Raw genomic sequence first — 6,129 nt, forward strand, 5'->3', positions numbered from 1 at the left:
GTTCTCCATTATAATCAGAGTGCAAATTAATATAATGAAAAAACAAAGGTTTACTGTTAGAATACCATGGTATTAAGAGCTGTTTGCACGTTATTGCGAGTTAAAGCTGCAGTAGGCAACTTCTAAGGAATTAGCTCAAGTGAGTTTACCTGCCCAGCAGAGGTATTATCATTTATTTTCAATTCAGCTTAGAGCTGCTGGTGCCTCTGAGTCTGTGGAAAACCTCTGTTGCAGCATGCATGGGCTTGAAAAGTGATGCAGAGCTTGCTCTATTTCTGCTGGACAGGTAAACTCACTATTGCTAGTTGCCTAGAAAGAAAGAACGTTTGTTGGTCTGGAGGTATTTTAGAGGCAGTTGTTCCTTGAAACAACATTCTTCGTCTAGTCCACTAAATATAGGAAGCATACAGCACCTGTCCCTCTCAGTACTAAAAAAGAAAGCTGTAGAGATTAAACTGGTAATAATGTTTTGTCAATTCAGGAGTTCTCCGTTAAAATCAGAGTGCAAATTAATATAATAAAAAAACAGGTTTAATGTTAGAATACCATGCTATTAACACATTGGGTGCCGTTCACGTAGATCTATGTTTCTGTCGCCCGATCGTTGAGTGCCGGAAACGTAGATCTACGTTTTTCTCACGGTAATTATTTTATTCGCTATTGCCATTCATAATTCAGCGGGGCACCTTGTGCATACTGTTCTGAGTGTGTCTGAGCTGGCAGATGGTCTTATACCGCCTCTAACGCCTTCGGCCATTATTGCACCCCGTTAGAAACAGGTTAGTTTCTTTTCTCTACCAAGCTGCGGCGTGGGGGCGGGTCCTAAACACTCCGGCAAAACACACGCTTGTAGGGATGGTTTGGACTACTGACCCCGCCCGCCCATTGAAGTGCAATGCCCAACAACGTCGGAGACAGGATCGCTGTGGATAACTGGAATGGCGATGAGATTATTGGATTTTTTTTTTTGCATTACTTCAGAGACCAGAGAATAATGATGATCTAGTGTTGATTTCAGGAAGATCCGATAATCAGGCGAAAAATGACAACGTGTTTATTGAATTACACAAAAACGCTGTTTTCGTGTCTTTTCCATGGAATTACTCAGAAGCAACCAAACTATATTCATATTCAAAACGGTATAAAACGGAAATGTACGGATGAAAAAATAATCTTTTTTTTGCACGTTGACCAGAAGCAACTCAATGAGACTCAACGGCATTATTAGACCCATAGCTATACTATAAAATATAGGTTTAGCTCTACAAACTACAACTACGTTTACATGGGGTTAATGGACGGCACGGAAGGGGTCACTTCCCGGAAGGGGCGTGGCACTCAATGTGTTAAGAGCTGTTTGCATGCATCCTCTGATCAATCATCCATTCTGGATATACGTTTTACGTCTGTCTAATTATTAAATATTATCACAATCAGCAGTGATAGTCACACCCTAGCTTGTGAGCCCCATTCTTTAAGTATTCTCCAACTCTCCAATTGTATACTACTACTAATACTGTTTTTAAACATGTATTTAAAAAAGATTTTGTCAAATACTTTTTCCAGTAGTAATAACAGAGACGGGAAGGAATCGAGACATGGAACTCCCTACTGTAGCTACTTCCGTCACCAGCTCTGGGAAAATAAGCAGATAAGGGACTTTATTTAAATGAATGGAGTGAGACATAAAATTGCTTATACCAGTAAAAGGAGAGGAGGCGTATTTGATTGAGTAACAGATTTGCCATGTTTAGGGTCTTAGAAACATTATTTACACTTTAAACCTCTTAACACTTTGAATGCCAGCCACGCGTTTTGTCGTTAGTTCATGCCAACCGTTGAGTGCCCGCCAACGCTATATAGCGTTTGTTTGTCATATTTTTTTTTATTGGCGATTTGAATTCATATTTCATCAATCGAGCCTCAGGTTAGTGTTGCAGACTCTCTCTGAGCTCAATTGGGAAGATACCGCCCCTATCGTCTCTCCCTGTGTAACTGCACCCCATTACTTTAGACTGATGAAGGGGGGGGGGGGGGGGGGGGGGTAGTTTCCTCATTTAACTTTTCAAGCCAACTGAAGAATCCATTGTGATTGCCGGCCCGGAAAACGCATGGATTATGTATTTACAGTACCCAACGCTGAATCAATAAACGCGATCGATATTTGGAATGGCGATCAGGAATTGGAATAATCTTTTTGGATAACATCTGATCTGAGGTAAGGAATTTATTTTACCAGTCTTAGGATAATCAGAGCTATTTTCACAGATATATCAGCGTTTGCCCTATGCGTGTGTGTGTCTGTGTGTGCGATCAGGAAATGGGAGAATCGATATTTCAGCCCGCTTCTATAGCGTGCATAAGTACACATATACTATCGATAATCTAGCGTTTATTTGAAAACTATTCATAAATAGGCCGAAAAATTACAACGTTTTTGTGTATGCCAGAATATTCCAGTAAATGCCGTTTATCACAGAATCTTTATATTTTCCTTGAAACCGAGGGCTTTTCAAAATGCTATAAAACGGAAACGAAGCGATTAAAAAAACAATCCGTTTCGACAATGTTGACTGCAAACAAGTCATTGATAAACGACGGGCAGATTAGACACATAGCCATAATTTAAGACAGAGATTATGCGTTCACAACGCTATCATTGAAGTGGGTGGTGGCATTTAACCATGCTTTACCATGTTAATGGCCGGCACTGAAAGTGTTAAGAGAAACCCAGAATGTCATTCAGCAGATATTTTTGTAAAAGGGATTTTTGTTATATTTTGGGTGCATACTGGTGACAAATTTACAAATGAGGGTATGTTAGGATAACAATTTGGCTGGTTTGGACATCAAATTGAGAAAATATTTTATTTACCATATTGAAATTGACATTCCTGATATTTAAGCAGTTGATTGCTATTACATGAGTCAGTTTCTCTAATGATTTGAATGACGTGGCATTGAGTTCTCAGTGAGGACATGGCCTCTCATAAATTTGTCCTCCTTTCTTCCCTCTTCCTATATCCAGCGTCTTTGGTAATAATCCATTGCACATAGTCTCACACAGATCCCAAGGCCTTGCTCCACAATGGTGGAACGAACTTCAGGACAGCTGAAACCCGCGCAATTTTCCGTCGGCGACTAAAAACACACTTCTTCAATCAATATCTGAAATGAAAAAAAGAATAATAATACTAATCTTTGTACTGTCTTTTACTAGTATACACTCTGCTACTAATGAATCTACCTTGCCTATATTATTACCTACTATGCTAATATGCAAGTCTGTAGTACTCAAGTTCAACACTGTTTGACGAACAATGTTACCCTTCCTGCTGACTTGTTGTGCAGAACTTGTTAGTCGCTTTGGTCAAAAGCGTCAGCTAAATGACTAAAGGTAAATGTAAAATGTAAGGCTCTAAGCTGTTTTTCACACATTAATTTAGTTTGACAGTTATTGAGAGTTAAAGCTGCTATAGGCAATTTCTAAGGAATTAGCTATAAGTGAGTTTAACTTACCTGCCCAGCAGAGGTAGCATCACTTTTCAAGCCCATGCATGCATAACAAATGTTTTCGACTCCCAGAGGCACAAGCAGCTTTAAGCTGAATAAAAAAAATCTAAATAATAATAATAAATATTTCCCAGTCTCTGATCGGCAGGTGTAAAAACATCTGATCGGTTATTGATGCAGGGAGCTGTTGTTTTTGACTAATCAGATGTTTTTTGCCAAGTGGTGTCGGGTTGCATTGGAAAACGAACACCACCACCACCATGCTCCACATCAAAAAGTACACAATGAGTAAAACCACCTGCTGATCAGAAGCTGAGAAATATGTTTTATTAGTATTTATTTTCAATTCAGCTTAAAGCTGCTGGTGCCTTTGGGAGTCTGTCGAAAACCTTTATTGCATGTGCATGGGCTTGCAAAGTGATGCAGAACTTGCTCTATTTCTGCTGGATGAATGAATGAATGAAAACTTTATTTAACAGATTGCAGAATGGGTACAATACAGTACGGCTCAATTCATACAATTGTTAAGGGGATGCAGACCTGAGAAAGACGTTTGTCTTGTTTCCATCAGGGTCCCCCATTTTCAATTCATATAGACATTTATGACATACACAACATACATGACATTTATGGCATAGGGACATATAGGTATTTAGTACTGATACATTTGTGACATAAACGGTATTCAAATATACAGTACTGTTACCCCTAGATCCTGACAGAGTATATACATATGATGGGGAGGGGACTGTACATTAGGAGGGGGTGGGTGGGTGGGAGAGAAATATACATACGGTGGGGAGGGAATATATTCATGCGGTGGGGAGGAGACTGTCTATTAGGAGGTGGTGGGGGTTTTGGGCATTTACGGTGGCCAGTTTCGAATTGCAGCCTCCCGTAGGTGCTCTTTAAGAGCGGTTTTGAATGTGGGCAGGGATTCACATTCCTTTACAGCTTTGGGTAGGGCGTTCCACATTGTTGTGGCGTAATTGCGAAACGTGTTTAGTCCCTTGTTTGAGCCGAATCTGGGTTTAACATGATTTGTTGAGCTTCCTCTGGTGTAGTGGTTGTGGTATTCACTGACCTTTGGGAAGTATTTTGACATGTACATGGGCACCCCGGTCGTATAGTGTATCTTGTAGACCAGGCCCATTGCAAGTTGCTGTACTCTGTCGTCTACTCTAAGCCATCCTAGGTTGTCAAAGTGGGCAGGGGTGAGGTGGGTTCTGGGGTTCAGGTCAAGTAGTAGTCTGACCAGTTTGTTTTGTGATGTTTGTAATTTTGTTTTAAGCGCCTTTGAGGTGCTTTGGTACCATGAGGTGCATGCATAGTCATAGTACCCTTGAATGAGTGCCCCTGCCAGAGTCTTCAGGGTATTCTTGTTTACCAGAGATGAGATCCGGTACAAGAATCTAGTTTGTTGGTTGACTTTTTTTATTACATTGGATGCCATTTTGTCACAGGAAAGATTTGCCTCTAGGATGGAACCCAGGTATGTAATTTCGTCTTTCCTTGTGACAATATTGTCACCCACTGTAACTGAGAAGCCGTCGGTCTTGCTGAGTTTGTTATTTGAACCGAAGAGAATGGACTCTGTTTTGCCCATGTGTAATGATAGTTTGTTATCAGCGAGCCATATGCAGATTTTGCCTAGTTCCGAGCTGAGGGTTTTTTCAACCTGCAACTTGTTCTTGTCAGAGACCAGCAGGGCTGAGTCGTCCGCAAACAGGAACAAGTTGCAGTCACAGGCTGACGACATGTCATTTGCATAAATTAGGAAGAGTAGCGGTCCTAGTATGCTTCCTTGTGGAACACCACAGCTCACTGTGAGGGGGGGGGATAGAGTACCGTTTACCTCTCCCATCTGTTCTCTCCCCTCCAGGTAGGATTGCATCCAGCTCACTGATAAGCTATCAAAACCAATTGCTTTTAGCTTGTCCATTAGAATGGAGTGATTGACAGTGTCGAAGGCCTTTTGTAGGTCCAGCATGACCATGCCGCAGTATTTGCCCGCGTCCACCTCTTGTTTGATGTGGTCGTTCAAATAGAGGAGGCATGTGTCAGTGGAGTGGGACGTTCTGAAGCCAGATTGGAATTCGTAGATTAGATTTTTTTCCGCCAGGTACTTTTCGACCTGTTCATAGACTATTTTCTCCATGACTTTCGAGATGGAGGTAAGAATAGAAACAGGGCGGTAGTTGCCTGGGTCTAATTTGCTGCCCTTTTTGTGCAGAGGGGTCACTCTCGCAATTTTGAAGTCCTTGGGGACAGGTAAACTCACTCTAGTTGCCTATACTGCAGCTTTAATGAATTTGAATATCTTCTCCTGTGATGTCATCAGAGGACACCAAATCCTTGTGTTGTGTGTAATTGCCCTGGTATGTATGTGATGAATAAAACTCTTGAATCTCTTGAATCTTGAATGTAGATGAAAAAATAGCAATCCCTATTGCAATCCTTATCTAAAATGTTCATCTACAGTACATCCGTTCATTGAGCTATAATTAACACAACACATTCAGTGTCCTCTGATGACATCATGGGAAGAGATATCCAAACTCATTAACTGTCAAACTAAATTACTAAATTATCCCCACCCCCTCTGCCCTCTGTGTG

Source organism: Notolepis coatsorum, assembly GCF_963971535.1.
Source record: "Notolepis coatsorum genome assembly, chromosome: 9".
In the NCBI taxonomy this organism is placed as follows: domain Eukaryota; kingdom Metazoa; phylum Chordata; class Actinopteri; order Aulopiformes; family Paralepididae; genus Notolepis; species Notolepis coatsorum.